The following is a 23944-nucleotide window of genomic DNA, read 5'->3' as shown; positions in this document are numbered from 1 at the left end:
ATAGAGTCGCTAATTTTGGCTTGGATCAAATTATGGCAGTATTGCTACAGTTTAAGAAAGAACATGACAACAATCACAAACAACTTAGTGAAAGTCTTAAACAGTCGAATGATAAACATGACAACAATCACAAACAATTTAGTGAAAGTCTCAAACAACAAATTAATGAAATTAATGAAAAACGAGACAAACTTAATGAAAATTTCAAACAACTTAATGAACAGAACAAACAACTTCATGAAAAACATGACAACCTTAATGAAAAATTAGACAACAATTCCAGACAGCTTGGTGAACAGATTACAGCCGTTGCCGCGCAATGTCATGATACTAAGGAACAATCACGTGAGGAAATTAAGGCTTGTGCTAAGAAAAGTAGTGAAGAAATTAGATCTGTTGCTCAAGAATTAAGGAATACGCAAGCAGTTAGAGACGAAATTAGTGCAGTCACTAAACAATGCTCAGAAAACACAACACAGTTACGCGACGATTTTAAATTAATGTCAGCAGAACTTTCACGCACACTGGATGCAAATGTAGACGCGACATTTGATCAACAGAACAGCCAAATTGACGAACGCTTTAATCACCACCTACAAAACAGTGAAACGCGTTACCGTAAATTTATACAGGAACAGAATAAAGTAAAGCGACAAGTCATGGAAACAATTACTGCACAGAGACAGGAAGATAAGCGTAAATTGTTTACGAAAGCAAAAACATACGTAGACAACAATATTGCTACAATATCAGACGAAATTAATACCATCAAACAGTTGAATACCGAACTGCGTGATGAATTTTCCGATCTTAAATCAAAAACAGATACACATACAGTAGACTTTCAGACAGTGACCGACAGACTTGAACAATTAGAATTAATACAGGATTCCGATGTCATCAAAGCAGACATAAAAAACTGAACGAAACCACATGTAAAATACAAAAACAAATTAATGCTTGTGACACTAAAAACGATGATCAGGTAAAAATACTGACAAAATATGATGAATTGGCCAGTCGTATTGATGTTATTGAAAGTAATAATGACAGCAAATCAGACGATACTTCACCGATTTCGTTTAATCAAACAGCTGAGTTACAAAATTTACAGCAGACGATCAGTGAGATAGATTCGTCCAATAATACATTACGTACAAAATTGTCAACTTTACAGCAAGAAGTGACAGAGATGAAAAATATTTCAGTCAATAACACGTCACAGAATACGGCACATTCCGAACATTTGTCACACTCACACAGCCAGTATAATTTAGGTAATTTACAGAGAGTACGTGACTTAGATTCCGAACAATCACAGACAAATAGAGTCTCATACAATCCTGAACCTGTTCAGACATACAGAGACGATAATTTTGATTACAAACATTTTATATCAGTGAGGAAATTTAAAGTATTTAAAAATGACAGAACACAGATTCACCCATTGGATTGGATACAACAATTTAGCTATGCTTTTCCACCGGCTTGGCCTGTAACACGCAAACTTGAAATTATTTGCAGCTTTTTGGAAGGTGAACCGGCATCTCGTATGAGACCGATCGCGAGACAATGCTATTCGGTAGAAGAATTTCAGAATGCTTTTCTGTCAGCGTATTGGTCGAAGACGACACAACGTGGAATCAAGGATCAATTAATTAGTTTACCGAATTATGAGAACTCACTGTCACGCAATTTTTTGAACACATGGTCCAATAAAACCAGTACTTAAGTGAATCATACAGTGAATCTGCACTTATTCAATTATGTATTTCTAAATTACCACGATCATTAAGAGTGTCACTTTTAACGGGTCAGCAGAAAGAAAATATTTCGGCATTCAGAGATCTGTTACAGCTTTTGGAAGTGCAGCAATCAGATTATTCCTTCATAAACAAAAGTTTTTCATATAATAACCAAGGTCAACAAACATACAGCAATTACGATCAGCCACGCAATTTCAATAGCAAAGCTAATAGACGCTTCAGGAAAGACAACCACCAGAACTTTAATAACAGACAAAATTTTAATCGTCAGTATCGTCAAAATTATCAGCAACGGGAACCACATTTTGGTAACAATAGACGTTTTTCACCGAAACAGCATGAAAGCCAGCCGGTTAGCATACCTAACCAACAATGCAGTCTGCAAGGTCAACCAAGCTTTAACGTTTCGTCACGTACGCGTATGGCGTGGCCCCAACAAATAGTAACGCACAGCAACAAGGGAATCAGTACGTTCAGAAAACACACTATTTCAATTCCTATCGCAATGCGCCGTATAGAAATGACTATCATGACAGACGTCAAAGTAGTGAGCACAATTTTCAGCGTACGTTTAATAACAGTCGGGCTTACCAACAGCAAAATCATCCGCAACAACATACACTCCTGGAAATGGAAAAAAGAACACATTGACACCGGTGTGTCAGACCCACCATACTTGCTCCAGACACTGCGAGAGGGCTGTACAAGCAATGATCACACGCACGGCACAGCGGACACACCAGGAACCGCGGTGTTGGCCGTCGAATGGCGCTAGCTGCGCAGCATTTGTGCACCGCCGCCCTCAGTGTCAGCCAGTTTGCCGTGGCATACGGAGCTCCATCGCAGTCTTTAACACTGGTAGCATGCCGCGACAGCGTGGACGTGAACCGCATGTGCAGCTGACGGACTTTGAGCGAAGGCGTATAGTGGGCATGCGGGAGGCCGGGTGGACGTACCGCCGAATTGCTCAACACGTGGGGCGTGAGGTCTCCACAGTACATCGATGTTGTCGCCAGTGGTCGGCGGAAGGTGCACGTGCCCGTCGACCTGGGACCGGACCGCAGCGACGCACGGATGCACGCCAAGACCGTAGGATCCTACGCAGTGCCGTAGGGGACCGCACCGCCACTTCCCAGCAAATTAGGGACACTGTTGCTCCTGGGGTATCGGCGAGGACCATTCGCAACCGTCTCCATGAAGCTGGGCTACGGTCCCGCACACCGTTAGGCCGTCTTCCGCTCACGCCCCAACACCGTGCAGCCCGCCTCCAGTGGTGTCGCGACAGGCGTGAATGGAGGGACGAATGGAGACGTGTCGTCTTCAGCGATGAGAGTCGCATCTGCCTTGGTGCCAATGATGGTCGTATGCGTGTTTGGCGCCGTGCAGGTGAGCGCTACAATCAGGACTGTATACGACCGAGGCACACAGGGCCAACACCCGGCATCATGGTGTGGGGAGCGATCTCCTACACTGGCCGTACACCACTGGTGATCGTCGAGGGGACACTGAATAGTGCACGGTACATCGAAACCGTCATCGAACCCATCGTTCTACCATTCCTAGACCGGCAAGGGAACTTGCTGTTCCAACAGGACAATGCACGTCCGCATGTATCCCGTGCCACCCAACGTGCTCTAGAAGGTGTAAGTCAACTACCCTGGCCAGCAAGATCTCCGGATCTGTCCCCCATTGAGCATGTTTGGGACTGGATGAAGCGTCGTCTCACGCGGTCTGCACGTCCAGCACGAACGCTGGTCCAACTGAGGCGCCAGGTGGAAATGGCATGGCAAGCCGTTCCACAGGACTACATCCAGCATCTCTACGATCGTCTCCATGGAAGAATAGCAGCCTGCATTGCTGCGAAAGGTGGATATACACTGTACTAGTGCCGACATTGTGCATGCTCTGTTGCCTGTGTCTATGTGCCTGTAGCTCTGTCAGTGTGATCATGTGATGTATCTGACCCCAGGAATGTATCAATAAAGTTTCCCCTTCCTGGGACAATGAATTCACGGTGTTCTTATTTCAATTTCCAGGAGTGTATTATCATGAATGAACCAGACAGTAGGTATCATCCCGAACGTAATACGTCAGGAAGAAATAACACAACAGTGCAACTAGTTGAAATGCCACAGCATCCTCCCGAAAATAATAGCACGTCAGATAGAATTTGACTCAATACAGTACAGGTTGCATCTTCCAGTAACGCAAGGAATACTTTTGACACAGAGAATCTTGTTCACGAAAATGTTAATACTTTTGACGACATCCGAGACACTCTTTTGCAGGAAAGACCAGTTATTCAAAAAACCATTCCACACCCTGTCATCGAAGTAAAAATTGGATCATCGAAATTTTCAGCAGTAATCGATTCTGGATCTCCTATGTCAGTTATAAATGAGGAAACTTTCAACGAATGTCACAAAGAAAATACCTATCCTACGTTACCATTAGGCAAAACGAAAGTAAAAGGAGCAGTATCTGGTAAAGGAGTAGATGTAAAATTAGAGACACATTTATCATTTTCTATTGCAGGTCATTCATTTCACTCAAATTTTTGGATTGTTCCCTTATCGACGACAGACGTTACTTTAGGTACTAATTTTCTGGTACAACTCGACGCAATTATTGACTTTCAAAATTCCTATTTAACGTTAAAGGATGAAAATGTACAACTGGCATTAGAATTTCAGCACTCTTTATCTGCAGAAGAACAAACAATTAATTGTACAGAGGTTATTTCCGCATCACGTAACATAGACTGTCATTCCACATTGTTCACAGATACGTACGTACACCACTATAATACTCCAGACGAAGCCGACTATGACGTTATACAAATGATTTCTGATAAAGTTAAACAGAGCAGTGCAAATACAGACGACGAACGCACGCAACTACGCAAAATTCTTTTACAGCAAGCTCCAGTTTTTGACAACGTTCCTGGTACTATGTCCGGTTTTATGTATGAATTTCTAGTTAAACAGCACGACACATTTAAAACCAAACATTATCACATTCCGTATATTCACAGAGAACAAGTTAAGAAAGAATTGCAAGCTATGCTTGACCAAGGAATTATTGAACCGGCAGTTAGTCCGTACATAAACCCGCTCCATATTGTTAAGAAAAAGGATGGTTCACTTCGCCTCGTACTTGATTCGCGTCACATCAACGACAATATTATTAATGAAACGGATCGCCCACAGACACTAGAAGAACCTCTACAGAAATTTTATGGTACTGCTATTTATTCCACATTAGATTTGAAATCTGGATTTTGGCAAATTCAACTCCTTCCGGACTGCAGAAAGTACCCGGCTTTTCTTTGTTTTGGTGACTGTTATCAATTTTGTAAATTACCGTTCGGTTTAACTATTTCTTCAGCAGCATTTATTCGCGGTTTGAGTACAATACTTCCGACAGAACTTAAAGACAGAATCACAACGTATGTAGACGACATTCTTATTGCAGAAGCTAACTGGTCTGAACACAATCTGATTCTTGAACAACTGTTACGAACTTTTCGTGCACAAGGACTCACAGATAATCTCAGTAAATCGCACTTTGGTAAAACTCCTATAAAATTTCTTGGACATGTGATTTCAGCAGAGGGCATTGCGCCTGACACGGAAAAACTTCAAGCTTTACGTGACATTACTGTTCCTACGACGAAGAAACAACTACGCAGTTTTTTGGGTTTAATTAACTTTTTTCGTAAATTTATTCATTACTCTGCTTTAGACACCCCTAGATTATGTCAATTGGCAGGTAAAAACACTATTTGGTCCTGGGATAAGCAAGCACATTCTGAATTTATGAACCTGAAAGAAGCTCTGTTGAATGCACCACTTTTATCACACCCAGATCTTACTAGAAATTTTTCGATTGCCACCGACAGTTCTAAAACCGCTTTAGGAGTACACATTTTTCAGGAAATTGAAGAAGATGGTTGTACAGTAATTAAAAACATCGCCTTTGCGAGTCGCATTCTGTCACCTGCTGAACGCAATTATTCTGTTACAGAACTTGAAACATTATGTGTTGTATGGGCATTTATGAGATTTCGGCATTTTCTTTATGGAAGACATACGATCGTTTATACAGACCATAGAGCGATACAGTTTTTACTTTCCGCTAAATTTACACATGACAGATTAAGTAGATGGACACTTTATTTACAAGAATTTAATTTTACAATTGTTCACATTCCCGGTACACAAAATATTGTAGCAGACGCACTATCCCGTTCTCTCAGCAACAATCAGCAAGACATCGCAACCAACTTCTGCAAAGCAAATTTCCGCGTCATGTACATTCAACAAGTTGCATTTGAAAATTTCATTTCGTCGTCATTACAAGACATAGCACAAGAGCAGAGTAAAGACAACGTATGAAAAGAAATTAAACACCTTTGGCAAGATAGGAATAATGTTACCATTAGAAACCATTACACTGTACGCAATGACATTCTGTTTCGCCGCTCTCACCCTGACAGCAACAATTGGTTATTATGCATTCCTGACGAGCTTGTTAACAAATTAATTTGGTATACTCATTTAAGTTACGCACATTACGGAGCCAGAAAATGTTTTCTTATACTGAGACAGAACTGTTATTTTACCAACACGGAGAAACGTATTCGACGAGTTTTAGCGTCATGTAAAATCTGCCAGAAAGCTAAGTCAGATATAACTTAACATATTCCTACATTACATCCCATTGTACCTGTTAAATAGAGACACATGGCCGCTGTAGACATTTTTGGTCCGATTCCCAGAACTAATAGAGGTTTTTGCTACATCTTTGTCGCTGTTGAACTCACTTCAAAATTTGTTACCTTCACTCCGTTACGCAAAGCTACTGCTAAAACTGTTTCGGAAGAATTTGTAAAACATTTTCTATTTCATGTAGGGCATGTATTGAAAGTAATTTCCGACAATGGATCACAGTTTCGATCTGCTATATGGAGACCTATGTTACGAGCTAGAAACATTTCTCCGATCTATATATCCAGGTACCATGCTTCTTCGAACCCTTGTAAACGATTAGTGAAAGAAATAGGTAAACTGTGTAGAACATACTGCCGTAAAAAATATTGATTGTGACACACACATACTCTCATTCCAGGATGTAATTAATTCCATACCAAATGAATCTACTATGCTATCTCCGTCTGTTATACTGAAAAATGTTGAACCACCTAACAAAATTAAAGAATTAGTAACCTTTCCTACATCTCGTCGACTACGACACCATGAAATAATTGACATTGCGCTGAACAACATCAAACGTGCCGCAGAGCGCCGGAGAAGACAGCAAAAACAGCTTTGTACACGCCGTGACTTTCACATTGGACAGAAGATATTAGTACGCACACATTATTTATCTAATAGAGGAAAAAGTAGATGTAGTAAATTTGAGCTTCTATGTGCAGGTCCATACCGAATTCGTAGCATTCCTCACCCCAATGTAGTACACGTCGAAACTTTGAGAGACAGAAAAACCAAAGGGTATCACCATGTCTCCAACATCAAACCCTTTATTGAATGAACATACTTTATGATTTATCACAATGTAATGCCATTTCCTGATTTTTTATGACCACTTATGCAATTATATTCACATGAACACTTACTTATGATTATCGTATTTTTTCTTGGCAAGTGCCCGGCAAGGTAAGGTTAGCAGGTCGCTTTTCTTGTCGTTACACATTAGACCGTGCACATTTTTCCAGATAAACTTACACATTTTATGACCACTTATGCAATTATATTTATGTGACTACTTACTGATGATTATCATATTTTTCTTGGCAAGTGCCCGGCAAGGTAAGGTTAGCAGGTCGCTTTTCTTGTCGTTACACACCAGACTGTGCACATTTTTCCAGATAAACTTACATATTTTATGACCAATTATGCGATTCTATCTAGTGACATATTAATTTTATAAATTTCTTTCTCCATTAAAGTCTTCAACTCTCACCTCTATCAACTACACAACATACAAGCTGAACAAAGAGAGGCGTTTCTTGTTGTTACACATTAGACCGTGCACATTTTCCATTTTTCATGTATGTATTCTTGTTTTACTGTTTTGTTTGTATGCACTATGAAATATTTAAGATATAACAAACACCAATTTACTTTGACATTTTGCCTTATGGTATCTCAACACCGTGACTATTTTAAGTTTTTTTGCTGCTACATTGTGATACTCGGTGTACATTTTTACACCTGAACACTGTCTATGGTTTTTGACATATTACGTTTTGTGTCATGCTATGCTGTATGGTTAATTATATCACTAGAAACCAGATATTATTTAATGAGTATATGATTTAAATGCAAGACATTAATCATTGTTCATCATTTTCAGAAAGAAATAACGTGTAAAATAAATAAATTATGGGAATTTCACCTTCGGAATGAACGAAAGAAGATGCAATACCTCGTCACAAAGAGTAAATGGATCAGAATTAACCAGCATTAACAAGAATATACTATACACAACGTATGATAGCGGTCTTAACTAATTTTTTTCTTTCAGAATACGAGGCGATTGATGCAGGCTGTCAGACAAAACTACAGATCTTAGTTTTAGTGATGAAATATGCTAGAAATAAGGAACTCTATACTATGAATAGTTGTATAATGAAGTGACTTTTTTGCAGATGATAATGAATGATGATGAATAGTGATGCAGAATATTCTAATATAGATAATGAAGTTTTTCTTTACAGGTGATGATAATAATGGAGTTATGATGATATGGATAATGAAGTTTTTCTTTGCAGATGAAAATAATGATGAAGTTTATATATTTACTGTTAGTTAAGAAATTCTGTGTAGTTATTTACGTATTTGTTGCAGTTCGTTTTGACAATATGTCTTATTTCGCATGGTATGATGACTGAAGGTTTTGGAAAGGACAGCTAGAGAACATATATATTTAATACACATTTTACTACCTGTTAATTCGAAGTTCACTACTTTTCAGCATAATATGCGTTTCTTCTTTCAGTTTAATAATCCATTTTGTATTTTTGCAGGAGAAATTATTCATGAAATGAATGTGCTATAAGCAGTTGGTCATTAAACCTGTGTCATTCATGAATGTGATCACATATACTCTATTCGTTTCATAACCTTGCTACAGCTGACTCATGACGAATGACGTTACACCTCTTCATTTGCAGCAGTAAGTCAAATGCAAATTTTTATTATGCCCCAGCAATTAATTATCGATTCCAACGTAATGCGTTGCTAGAACAAAAAAAAATGTATTACCAGTCCCAAATAATACTACCAGTTTAAAAGAGTTATGAGTAATACTGAATGATGTTTTCTAATAACAGACTTTGAGTAATAGTTTCAGAGTATTACATTTTTAAATATGTCATATGTCACTTGAATGATGAGTTCTGAGTAATAGTGAATGATATTTCGTAATAATACATGCATGCTCTACACTCATTAGCTCCTGTTTTGACTGATGACTTCTGATGATTTGTAACTGGCCAATGAGTGCCAATAATTATTTTAAATACACTCCTGGAAATTGAAATAAGAACACCGTGAATTCATTGTCCCAGGAAGGGGAAACTTTATTGACACATTCCTGGGGTCAGATACATCACATGATCACACTGACAGAACCACAGGCACATAGACACAGGCAACAGAGCATGCACAATGTCGGCACTAGTACAGTGTATATCCACCTTTCGCAGCAATGCAGGCTGCTATTCTCCCATGGAGACGATCGTAGAGATGCTGGATGTAGTCCTGTGGAACAGCTTGCCATGCCATTTCCACCTGGCGCCTCAGTTGGACCAGCGTTCGTGCTGGACGTGCAGACCGCGTGAGACGACGCTTCATCCAGTCCCAAACATGCTCAATGGGGGACAGATCCGGAGATCTTGCTGGCCAGGGTAGTTGACTTACACCTTCTAGAGCACGTTGGGTGGCACGGGATACATGCGGACGTGCATTGTCCTGTTGGAACAGCACGTTCCCTTGCCGGTCTAGGAATGGTAGAACGATGGGTTCGATGACGATTTGGATGTACCGTGCACTATTCAGTGTCCCCTCGACGATCACCAGTGGTGTACGGCCGGTGTAGGAGTTCGCTCCCCACACCATGATGCCGGGTGTTGGCCCTGTGTGCCTCGGTCGTATGCAGTCCTGATTGTGGCGCTCACCTGCACGGCGCCAAACACGCATACGACCATCATTGGCACCAAGGTAGAAGCGACTCTCATCGCTGAAGACGACACGTCTCCATTCGTCCCTCCATTCACGCCTGTCGCGACACCACTGGAGGCGGGCTGCACGATGTTGGGGCGTGAGCGGAAGACGGCCTAACGGTGTGCGGGACCGTAGCCCAGCTTCATGGAGACGGTTGCGAATGGTCCTCGCCGATACCCCAGGAGCAACAGTGTCCCTAATTTGCTGGGAAGTGGCGGTGCGGTCCCCTACGGCACTGCGTAGGATCCTACGGTCTTGGCGTGCATCCGTGCGTCGCTGCGGTCCGGTCCCAGGTCGACGGGCACGTGCACCTTCCGCCGACCACTGGCGTCAACATCGATGTACTGTGGAGACCTGACGCCCCACGTGTTGAGCAATTCGGCGGTACGTCCACCCGGCCTTACGCATGCCCACTATACGCCCTCGCTCAAAGTCCGTCAACTGCACATACGATTCACGTCCACGCTGTCGCGGCATGCTACCAGTGTTAAAGACTGCGATGGAGCTCCGTATGCCATGGCAAACTGGCTGACACTGACGGCGGCGGTGCACAAATGCTGCGCAGCTAGCGCCATTCGACGGCCAACACCGCGGTTCCTGGTGTGTCCGCTGTGCCGTGCGTGTGATCATTGCTTGTACAGCCCTCTCGCAGTGTCCGGAGCAAGTATGGTGGGTCTGACACACCGGTGTCAATGTGTTCTTTTTTCCATTTCCAGGAGTGTATGTCATATGTCACTTGAATGATGGAAAATGTTTTGTAATATTCAATACTTGCTGGCCAATGAATGCCACTGTTTCTTATATTTTAAATTTATATTATGTCACTCTCATGCTATGTATATGAATACCAGTAGCTTGATGCTACACTCTTTAACTCCTGTTTTGACTGATGACTTCTGATGATTTGTAACTGGCCAATGAGTGCCAATAATGATTTTAAATATGTCATATGTCACTTGAATGATGAAAAATGTTTTGTAATACTCAATACATGCTGGCCAACGAATGCCACTGTTTCTTATATTTTAAATTTGTATTATGTCACTTTTATGCTATATATATGAATACTAATAGCTTGATGCTACACTCATTAGCTCCTGTTTTGAATGATGACTTCTGATGGTTTGTAACTGGTCAATGAGTACCATTGTTCCCTGTAAATAGATAACTTATGAACATTATTCTGCAGTACTTCATGCATGGTACAGAAATGTTCAGTAACTGGGCGATGAGTGCCACAAATTAATCAACTCAGTTGTAGACTAGTAATTATCAATGATGACTGGCATAAGACTTAATGTCCTTCACCTTCTGACCTAATTACCAGAAATTACTGCAATATCCGTTTGTCCTGTCTATCCTCATGCTCATGGAGCACTATATTTGGTTTTTGCACTAATTCTACGTTGGTGTACCTTACAAGAACGTGGTGTTGACACGACATGCTGTCCACCACCTTGAGCGATGGGATGTTATTATGGTCCCACTGTTTGGTGTACCTAATGTACTACCAAAATGATAACATGGAATATTACTACGACATTTCAGTGTCTTAGCTACACTGATTAATACTTCAAGGAAAAGAACTTCAGATTGTCTCACTTGGTGTTGTGCTTCTGTAGAAAGATATGGACTTTCAGTGCAGCTACGTGCAACCTAATATGCTACAACCATGATGCAATCCTTCCCTTTCCTATCCTAGTTCTTGTAAAATAGTAAAAAAAAACTACAGTATGTAGGAACTTTATGTTATTTGTTAGTATGATTTGTACTCATTGCCTATACATTTTGTGATTTCCTGATATCTTCTGTACTACAGTGCGTGTGCACTTTTGCCATTTGTTAATATGTTTTGTACTCACTGTGTATAAATTTTGTCATTGCTTGATATGTTCTGTACTCAGTGCATGTGCACTATATTTTATTTCATGTTCTGCATTTATATATACGTATATATTCTGTGATTGTAAACCCCCCCCCCCCCCCAGTGGAGGGTTATGTAAGACTTATGCGATGTATGCGCTGCCTGCAACAAGCAAGACTTAGGAGAGTCTCTGACCAGAGAGCAGTACGTAGTTAGTTGTCGCTAGTCGACAGTAGTCTGCGTGAGTCGGCAGTAGTCGACAGCAGTCTGCGTGAGTCGATAGTAGTCGGCGCGTGTCTGCGCGTGTCGGCAGTCTGCTCTGGTCGGGACTCTGGAGGATGAGTATTATTGTAGAAGGTAAAGAAGCAGCCTTGCGCATATCTAGTAATGTATGTTAACTGTTTTTATAGTATAAAGTATTTTTTTTTAAAAAAGCATTCATTTCAATTTAAAGATTTTATCAAATGAATAATTAATTCCTTTCACGAGTCACAAAGCATAGGCCAGCATTGCACGGAGCTGTGCCGAAAATTTTTTAGGTAAGAGCAGATATATTCGCAGTTTTTATTGAGGTAAGAATTTTTGCTTTTTTTTCGGAATACAGGGCCGTGGCGCAGCGCTGCTGTCGTCATAAAATTTACCAGGTTACTGAATTTTCCTTTTTTATTATTTTTGGGTTTAGGAATTTTTCTGTTTCGAACTTAACATTAAATGAGAAAAGAATTTTGTGGGAACATTAAATGTGAATGCATTTCTGCACAGAGATTATAAATGGGAGCCAATTTTGTTCCGAGGTTACAATATTTAAATTCATTTAATTCTTATTTCCGAGGGGAGGTTACACTTGGTTCATGGTTCATTTTCATTTTTTATTACAATTTTTGTGGGGAGGTTACAACGTACTACACGAATATGTAATAAAAATGGGGGTTCCTATTTTTTAAAAACGCTGTTGATGTCCTTTTGATATATGGCAACGCCATCTAGTGGTCCAACCATAGCGCCATCTGGTTTCCCCCTTCAAGATAGACGAATTTCGTTCTTTGTAGTTTTTTTCGTTTGATGCTAATGTCGTGAGATATTTGGCGCGGTCACTATCAATGGACCACCCTGTATACTGGAATACACGTAGGAAGAGTCATAAAGATTTTCTAGCGATTCCTCCGTCAACACTTGTCCTCAGTATGAACGGAAAGGTCGCTGCCCTCCCGCCAGCCTGATGCGTGTCAGTCTGACGCTGTCAGCCCGTTAAGGCCGGTTCCCACTAGGGCTGCCGCGCGTCAAAACCGCGCGTCAGCGGCGTGGTTGCCATGGAAACGGCGTCAGCGGCAAGGCGCGGCGGGCTCTGCGTCGCGGTTTGACCATGTCGAACCGCTTCCGCTGCCGCGTGACGCGCCCCAGGTGCGCGCCGCCAATCACAGACCGCGCTGAGCGTGACGTCAGGTACGCAACCCCGGGCCACAAGAACTTTCGCCGAACCGCTGGCGCGGACGCGGCGGCAGCTATGAAATACTTATCATCCGATTCCAAGGAAACTATTCGGTAGAAAAATTTGATTCTTGGGCATGTTACAGCCTGATATCTTCTCTCGATAAAGGGCCGAATTTCTTTCCGATATTCGTCGTGGTTACTTGCTGTATCGCATTTACGTAAACCTTTACACGAAATTTTAATGAGTGTGCAGAGGTAAAAACGCATTGCGTGGACTTTGCGTACAGTTCATTTTAGGTAATACATTATTGCGTATGAAATTTAGTCAACATATCGAAATTGTTTTTAAAGCTGAGAGCAGATCGATAGCTATCACCGTTCTCGAGATATTGAATGGTATGTCGGCGGACGGGCTGTGCGGTGACCGCGCGTGGGTCGCTCGCGACGCGACCGATACTTCGTCCTGCTCGTTGTAAACCATGTGGTTGTATCAACTGCAAATTTCGTAAACAGTTCAAGAAATCTAAAAGCGTTTTTTGCAAACGCTAACTTGTAAAAAGTCATATATTTCGTCGCATGATAAATATCCAAAATCTGTTTATCTACCGAGATATGAAAGAAACTACAGTTTTTCAGAAGGCATAGATGATTTATTTTAAACAGCATTTAATAGCGTGTGGAATGAGAAGTTAAACAGAAACTAATTTGCTGGTATGTCATAAGATGTAATTTGCTAAGTATCTACAGCTATTGATTATTTCCTTTGGTAAGTAACAAACGTTTTTTTTTTTCTTTATCGAGTGTACTTTATTGGTTCAAGACGCGTTTCGCCTTTTACTTTAAGGCATTTTCGGTGGAATCTAGAATGATTCAGTTTTGTTTTAAATGCATAACTGATTACTTACAGTGAATCGAGTTTTTGGCGGACATATACGTTTCCCCTCACCTGGTCACATGCTGGAGGTTGAACTAAAGCTTAGATGATGGAACATAAGCACATTTTCATGTTCGCTCTTTTTTCTTCTGTCACTAGCTGTAGACATTTTACCGAAAACACTGATTTGAAGTCGTAACTACAGTGTGTTCACCTCATGCCCCTTCCTGTTTGGTTTGTTTATGTACATGTTGCCAACCTAAAGAATTATATGCTGAAATTGTTTGTTTATTTCTGTTCTCCTTATATCTGTATATGTGTGGGGCTAGCCAGTGATAGTTATAGAAAGTTGAAAGTGAATGCCGTAGTTGTCAGACAGTGGTTGAAAGGTTTGGTGTTCAGCTGATTTCAGTTTTGGTTTAAATGTTTTGTGGAGGAGTGCATGGAAGACTAAATTCACTGCTTACAATAACAGATAAAATAGTAGAATAGCATTTGAACAAATGATTATTATCAGAATACTATCACCCAACCCCTTTGTCCTCACTCTTTGACGCCTCAGAATATGACCTGTCAACTTACCCCTCTTGTAGTCAAAGTTGTGCCGTAATTTCCTCTTCCTACTCTATTTAATTCCGTACCTCTTCTTTAGTTACACGATCCTCATATCTCACCACGTTTCGAAAGCGTCCATTGTCTTCTCGACAGAACTGTTCATCGCCCACGTTTCACTTACAAGGCTGCACTCCACACAAATACCTTTGGAAAATAGTACCCAACCATTAGAATTTATATTCGATGTCAACAAATTTTCTTTTTCAGAACGCTTTTCTTGTTATTCACAGTCTTCATTTTATATCCTCTCTACTTCTGCCTTCTCAATTACTGCTTCCCTTTCAAGTCATTGAAGTCTTAGAAATGCAGTTCGGTTTCTGTACAAGTTGTAGATAATCTTGTGTCCCTGTGTTTTATCGATGACATCTCCAGAGCTTTAAAGAATGTTTTAATTAAGATTGTCAAAACCTTTCTCTAAACATGCAAATGCTATAAACACAGTTTCGCTGTTCTTCAGTGTGTCTACTTAGTTAAGTGGTAGGATCAGAATTGCCTTGCGTGTTCAGACATCTCACAGGAATCTAACATTGTACTTATGTTAGTTTGTACAACCCCTCCCCCTCTCCTGTCTACATATTCCTTCCACTATGTAGCCTTCTCTTATTTGCTTAGTTCTGGCTTGCCAAATGAGTTCTTGACAGTTGCTTCTCCTTTGAGCAAAGTTTTCTTTGTTCTTTCTCATTTTCATTCCCTTATGTTTACCAAGTGCAAAATCACGTTGCAATTTTGGACTTTCTGTCAACGTCATGTTTAGACATTTCTATTTCCAATGGCCTGCTTTATTTGCTGCATTTTTATATTTTTCCCTCTTGTCAGATTTAATATTCCACGTTTTATCTAACGATTTCTACTGTACCTTCTTCCCGTTCTCATACTCTGCTGCATTCACCACTTCTTCTCTCAAAGATATCCATTCGTATTCTAGCGGATTCCTTCCTCTGTTTCAGTCAGTCGTTGCATTACGCTAACTTTAAGATTATCGAAAAACTGTGGGTATTGACTTATTCAAGTTCCATTTCCTTAATTTGCTACCGTTTACTGTCTCTTTAGTTGTAAACTGCAGCTCGTAACTAATAAAGTACTGTAGGTTTGCGTCTGCACCGGGAAATGTCTTATAATTTCAAATCTGGTTTCGAAAACTTTGTTTCAAATATGTATTATTCTTTCATGATTCTTAAGCAATATGCTAGATAGTGAACAATGATGAACGGTAGTCATGAAATCTGTTTATGGTGAAATGAGAAAACATGCATAATGGAATATGTGAAAGAGTACATTGTACAGAAAATGAAAAATTGGTATGTCTTCACCCAACTAGATATAGTTTTTCAAACGCACCGCGCGTTTCAGTGGGTCCTGCCCCGTACCTCAGTGGCTGTCCGTCATTGGCTACCGCTAACGTCTGCCGCTTCCAGATGGGAACGCCAATTCCGCGAGCCGCCGCGTCAACGCGGAAAACGCTTGCCGCTGCCGTTTCCGCACGCCGCGCTGCCGCGCTCTAGTGGGAACCGGCCTTTAGTTCTCACGCGGCAGCACGCCGCACCACGCTTCGTCTCGCAGCACTGCACCAACCCCGACGTCAGCGGCAAGGGCAACCAACGCGTCAGCAGCTGCACGCATCTAGACGGCTTCCTCAGCGGTCGGAACCGAACGACGGCTTTGCAGACGGTGCACCTTCCTACGACTGGTGCTGTCGCTAATAGACACTTCTGCGAGAGGTGACTGGATTTTAGAAGCCTGCTTAGACAAACACATAGAAAATTTACATCAACACAACGGCGTCACTAACTCTAAATACTTCGTACGGTGAAGAAGTGTGTCGTATTTCTTTGACTTCGACGATTCTTTCCGTAGGCAGCGTAGACACTGGTGAAAACTACTTGGTCCAAACTGGCGGCAGCCACAGCGAGTCCTAGCAGTGCCAGCGCTACATCGTTAGGGGGCTGAAAATGACGCAGGCGCAGTAAGACGACGTAACTCCGCCGATGTGGTAATACCAGTTAAACGCTCAAATGCGTCAAAAGCAGACAAGATGGCTGCAGTTTATGTCCCCTTGGCTGAATTTGTAAGCGATTTAAGATAGAGCGGAGATCGACTGCAGTCTCAGTCTATGTACGAAATGAAGTATGGGCGTTTGCTCTTACACAGTGTAAGCTAGGAGGCCAAAACGAAGAACTTCGTAAAGTTTCCCAGACTGCGGAAAGAACAAGGTGCTGCCAATTCCCCAGAAGAGCACCACAGAATCCGGGGCCTGGAGGCAGAAATAACAAACTCAAAGAAGACAACCAGACTTAAAAAGACTTAATAGAGAAAACAAGGCCGTTACACCATGCTTAGCGGCAGTCACTACAGCTGACGCAAAATTTCAACCAAAAAGTGGGACTGAAAAAAGGCACTGAACGAGCTAAAGCCAATGTGTTCTTTTCTTCAAATCAGCAGATGAGATGCAAAAGCTTTAAGGGAAACCCTAACAAAGTCTATCAACCCCAGACAAGGCAATATCAAAAGAAAGACAATCAGGTCGACAATAAATACAGTGAATCTGGAAGTGGAGACGCAGGAGGATAAATGAAAAGTCGTAGAGAAAACTGTGCAGCTGAACAATATCGAATGTGAACAACCTAGCGAACTTAGAGCACTTCTCTATCATGTATCTACTACACCAAAACATAAGGGCTTCTTAGAAGGACTACGAGATAAAATTAAGTGAACATGTTTCAAAGGAAGAACTTAATAAAAAAGTAGCAACAAAATTCGAGACAGGGCCAAAGGGAAGCGTACAGTTGTCACTTAACTGAGGTCTCTCCCCAGGGTTCGCCTCCTAATACTTCAAAGAAACGGGGTCAATATTCAGGTTAAAGCACTGACCATTAAAGATTACGTACAAAAATATGTCAACTGCTAGATCCTTGGACACCCACCTAAACCTTGTTACAAGGAGCAGGTGTGTCGTAAATGTGCAATGCTAGGACACAAACAGGCAGTCTGTCAGAAGGAGGTAACCTTAGGCCGCATCCCAGCTACACTGATGAGCCAAAGAAGCTGGTGTGTAGGGCCCCCGAGTTCATGTAGAAGTGGCGCATCACGGCGTGACATGGAATCGACTACTGTCTGAAGTAGTGATGGAGGGAACTGACACCATGAATCCTGGGGGGCTGCCCATGAATCAGCAAGAGCACGAGGGGGTGTAGGTCCCTTCTGAACAGCACGCTGCAAGGCATTCAAGACATGCTGAATAATATTCATGTCTGGGGAGTTTGGTGGCCAGTGGAAGTGTTTAATCTCAGAAGTCGCTGACATGCAGGGTCTATAGATTCACGAGATTGTCTCTGTACCCGTACACGCCCACCCGTGAGATATAATTTGAAAAGGGGCTCGTTCGACAAGGGAACGCGTTTCCAGTCATCAGCGGTCCAATGTCAGTGTTGGCGGTCGCAGGAAAGGCGTAAAGCTTTATGTCATGCAATCATCAAAGTTACACGAGTGGGCCTTCGACTCCGAAAGCCCACATCGATGATGTTTCGTTGGATGCTTCGCACGCTGACTCTTGTTGATGGCCCAGCATTGAAATCTGCGGCAATTTGCGGAAGGGTAGCAATTCTATCACTTTGATAGATTCTCTTCAGTCGTCGATGGTCTCGTTCTTTCTGGATCTTTTTCCGGCCACATCGATGTCGAAGATTTGATGTTTTACCGGATTCCTGATATTCACGGTACACTTGCGAAATGGTCGTACGGGAAAATCCCCAATTCATCGCTACCTCGAAGGTGGTGTGTCCCATCGCTCGTGCGCAGACTATAACACCACATTCAATCTCACTTAAACCTTGATAACCTGCCACTGTAGCAGCAGTAACCAATCTAACAACTGCGCCAGACTTGTCTTATAAAGGGTGAGTCACCTAACGTTACCGCTGGATATATTTCGTAAACCACATCAAATACTGACGAACCGATTCCACACACCGAACGCGAGGAGAGGGGCTAGTGTAATTGTTTAATACAAACCATACGAAAATGCACGGAAGTATGTTTTCTAATACAAACCTACGTTTTTTTTTAAATGGAACCCCGTTAGTTTTGTTAGCACATCTGAACATATAAACAAATACGTTATCAGTGCCGTTTGTTGCATTGTAAAATGTTAATTACATCCGGAGATATTGTAACCTAAAGTTGACGCTTGAAACCTCCGACGTTCAGTTGCGTGTTGTAACAAACACGGGCCACGGTCGGCGAGCAGCATCTGCAGGGACATGTTTACGATGACGACCGTGTTTACGAGTGTGGCTGTAGTGCACTGTTGTGGTTTGGTCTAGCTGTCGCAGTGTCCGCGTGTAGCGCTTGCTGCTATTGTTATTCTGCATTCGTCTCCGCACGCAGACCAACTGTAGTACACCGTGTTACCAGACGTCTGTGATAGTATAGTGTTGTAGGAACTGTGACCATTGCTACGGTCGCGGGTTCGAATCCTGCCTCGGGCATGGGTGTGTGTGATGTCCTTAGGTTAGTTAGGTTTAAGTAGTTCTAAGTTCTAGGGGACTTATGACCTAAGATGTTGAGTCCCATAGTGCTCAGAGCCATTTGAACCATTTTGAACTGTGACCATGGTGTATTCGAACTCTGAAAAGGCGGAGATGATACTCATCTATGGCGAGTGTCGACGAAATGCAGCTGAAACCTGCAGGGTGTATGCAGAACGGTACCAAAACAGAGAGTATCCAACGTGCCGCACATTGCAAAACATCTACCGCCAACTGTATGCAACAGGTATGGTCGTAGCACGCGAACGGGTCCGTAACAGGCCCGTCACAGGAGAAGCGGGTGCCGTTGGTGTGTTAGCTGCTGTTGCCATGAACCCACACATGAGTACACGGGACATTGCGAGAGCCGATGGACTGAGTCAAAGTAGTGTCATGCACATACTGCATCGTCACCGCTTTCACCCGTTTCATGTGTCACTACATGAGCAATTACATGGTGATGACTTTAATCATCGAGTGCAATTCTGTCAATGGGCATTAACAGAGAATGCGTTGCAGTTCTACCTGTTTGCCGATGAAGCGGGTTTCACAAACCACGGGGCAGTGAATCTACGGAACATGAATTACTGGTCCGTGGACAATCCTCGCTGGCTCAGACAGGTAGAGCGAAAGGACCATGGACTGTAAATGTATGGTACGGTATCATTGGCGACCACCTCATTGGTCCTCACTTCATTGCAGGGGCCCAAACAGCTGCAACATACATCGCGTTTATACAGAATGACCTGCCAAAGTTGCTCGAAAATGTCCCACTGGAAACGCGTCGACGTATGTGGTATCAGCCTGATGGTGCACCTGCACATTCGGCAATTAACACTAGGCTGACCCTTGACAAGATGTTCGACGGGCGTTTCATAGGACGTGGAGGACGCATAAATTGGCCAGCCCGTTCTTCTGATCTTACACCTCTGGACTTCTTTCTGTGGGGTACGTTAAAGGAGAATGTGTACCGTGATGTGCCTACAACCCCAGAGGATATGAAACAACGTATTGTGGCAGCCTGCGGCGACATTACACCAGATGTACTGCGGCGTGTACGACATTCATTACGCCAGAGATTGCAATTGTGTGCAGCAAATGATGGCCACCACATTGAACATCTATTGGCCTGACATGTCGGGACACTTCCACTCCGTAATTGAAAACGAAAACCACGTGTGTACGTGTACCTCACCCCTCATGGTAATGTACATGTGCGTCAGTGAAAAAGACCAATAAAAAGGTGTTAGCATGTGGACGTAATGTGCTGTTCCAGTCTCTTCTGTACCTAAGGTCCATCACCGTTCCCTTTGGATCCCTACGCAATTCGGTTCTCTCCGATACACACGATCGAACAGCGGAGGAGTGGTACTCAAGCGTCAACCTTAGGTTACAATATCTCCGGATGTAATTAACATTTTACAATGCAACAAACGGCACTGATTACGTATTTGTTTATATGTTCAGATGTGCTAACAAAACTAACGGGCTAACATTTAAAAAAACGTAGGTTTGTGTTAAAAAACATACTTCCGTGCATTTTTTATGGTTTGTATTAACCAATTACACTAGACCCTCTCCTCACTGTGTGAATCGATTCGTCAGTATTTGATGCGGTTTACGAAATACATCCAGCGGTAATGTTAGGTGACTCACCCTGTATAGGCGTTGCCGATCGCAGCGCAGTATTCTGCCTGTTTACTTATCTCTGAATTTGAATACGCATGCCTATACCAGTTTCTTTCGCACTTCGATGTATAAATACCCTCCTGGAAATGGAAAAAAGAACACATTGACACCGGTGTGTCAGATCCACCATACTTGCTCCGGACACTGCGAGAGGGCTGTACAAGCAATGATCACACGCACGGCACAGCGGACACACCAGGAACCGCGGTGTTGGCCGTCGAATGGCGCTAGCTGCGCAGCATTTGTGCACCGCCGCAGTCAGTGTCAGCCAGTTTGCCGTGGCATACGGAGCTCCATCGCAGTCTTTAACACTGGTAGCATGCCGCGACAGCGTGGACGTGAACCGTATGTGCAGTTGACGGACTTTGAGCGAGGGCGTATAGTGGGCATGCGGGAGGCCGGGTGGACGTACCGCCGAAATGCTCAACACGTGGGGCGTGAGGTCTCCACAGCACATCGATGTTGTCGCCAGTGGTCGGCGGAAGGTGCACGTGCCCGTCGACCTCGGACCGGACCGCAGCGACGCACGGATGCACGCCAAGACCGTAGGATCCTACGCAGTGCCGTAGGGGACCGCACCGCCACTTCCCAGCAAATTAGGGACACTGTTGCTCCTGGGGTATCGGCGAGGACCATTCGCAACCATCTCCATGAAGCTGGGCTACGGTCCCGCACACCGTTAGGCCGTCTTCCGCTCACGCCCCAACATCGTGCAGCCCGCCTCCAGTGGTGTCGCGACAGGCGTGAATGGAGGGACGAATGGAGACGTGTCGTCTTCACCGATGAGAGTCGCTTCTGCCTTGGTGCCAATGATGGTCGTATGCGTGTTTGGCGTCGTGCAGGTGAGCGCCACAATCAGGACTGCATACGACCGAGGCACACAGGGCCAACACCCGGCATCATGGTGTGGGGAGCGATCTCCTACACTGGCCGTACACCACTGGTGATCGTCGAGGGGACACTAAATAGTGCACGGTACATCCAAACCGTCATCGAACCCATCGTTCTACCATTCCTAGACCGGCAAGGGAACTTGCTGTTCCAACAGGACAATGCACGTCCGCATGTATCCCGTGCCACCCAACGTGCTCTAGAAGGTGTAAGTCAACTACCCTGGCCAGCAAGATCTCCGGATCTGTCCCCCATTGAGCATGTTTGGGACTGGATGAAGCGTCGTCTCACGCGGTCTGCACGTCCAGCACGAACGCTGGTCCAACTGAGGCGCCAGGTGGAAATGGCATGGCAAGCCGTTCCACAGGACTACATCCAGCATCTCTACGATCGTCTCCATGGGAGAATAGCAGCCTGCATAGCTGCGAAAGGTGGATATACACTGTACTAGTGCCGACATTGTGCATGCTCTGTTGCCTGTGTCTATGTGCCTGTGGTTCTGTCAGTGTGATCATGTGATGTATCTGACCCCAGGAATGTGTCAATAAATTTTCCCCTTCCTGGGACAATGAATTCACGGTGTTCTTATTTCAATTTCCAGGAGTGTAGTTATATGAACGGCAAATTTGGAGCAAAGAATACTATGTCTACAACGTTTATTGATACGGGACAAGCCTGCTTGGGAGATACATCAACCTCTATCACAACAGAAGGCGTAAATACAAATCACCGTGCACCAAATCAAGGGCTTGGTGGCGTTCGGTATCCCAGAGACAGAAACTGGGGCTACTGCATATCACTGACCCAGATACCGAGAAAGTGCCATCAGTATCATAATGTGGAATAGCGCAGAACACATACCTCCATATTACACTAATGAGGCGTGTGTACAAGGTGCCACTGAATACTACGTAGCTACGCAGCTGAAATGTAACATAGTTCCAAAATCGTCCTTCCAGACTGTGATACTTCTAAGAATGACGGACGTGGAAGACGAAGACATCTGCAGTCTAAACTGCATAAACGTGCTAATACGTCCGAGAGACATTCATACACTATTACAGCACGATATGAAACACACTTGTCAGAAGAAGAACAACCACCACAATAAGATTCAAAATAAACTAACAAAATAACAAAAATAAGCTTACAAATCAGCACAATATCATCAACAACCAAATTCGAATACGACACCACGTAGTACAAACTGTACATCAAATCACAACGCTTTTTTTCATGGTGGAGGTATTCATGACTCAAACAGATAAGAAAGTGAGACTACAACAGTAGAAGAAGGCAAACAGAAATGTGACGTCTTAAAGACAGAAACCAAATACAAACAACCTATCAAAAACATACACGTATCAGAAAAAGGTGGGAATTTAAGGCGATGGGACCTGGATAAACTGAGTAAACCAGAGGTTGTACAGAGTTTCAGGGAGAGCATAAGGAAACAATTGACAGGAATGGGGGAAAGAAATACAGTAGAAGAAGAATGGGTAGCTTTGAGGGATGAAGTAGCGAAGGCAGCAGAGGATCAAGTAGGTAAAAAGACGAAGGCTTATAGAAATCCTTGGGTAACAGAAGAGATATTGAATTTAATTGATGAAAGGAGAAAATATAAAAATACAGTAAATGAAGCGGGCAAAAAGGAATATAAACGTCTCAAAAATGAGATCGACAGGAAATGTAAAATGGCTATGCAGGGATGGCTAGAGGACAAATGTAAGGATATAGAGGCTTATCTCACTAGGGGTAAGATAGATACTGCCTACAGGAAAATTAAAGAGACCTTTGGATATAAGAGAACCACTTGCATAAACATCAAGAGCTCAGATGGAAACCCATTTCTAAGCAAAGAAGGGAAAGCAGACAGGTGGAACGAGTATATAAAGGGTCTATACAAGGGCGATGTACTTGAGGACAATATTATGGAAATGGAAGAGGATGTAGAGGAAGATGAAATGGGAGATACGATACTGCGTGAAGAGTTTGACAGAGCACTGAAAGACCTGAGCCGAAACAATGCCCCCGGAGTAGAC

The sequence above is a fragment of the Schistocerca cancellata genome, chromosome 1, assembly GCF_023864275.1.
Source record: "Schistocerca cancellata isolate TAMUIC-IGC-003103 chromosome 1, iqSchCanc2.1, whole genome shotgun sequence".
In the NCBI taxonomy this organism is placed as follows: Eukaryota; Metazoa; Arthropoda; class Insecta; order Orthoptera; family Acrididae; genus Schistocerca; species Schistocerca cancellata.
Note: the sequence above shows the minus strand (reverse complement) of the source record.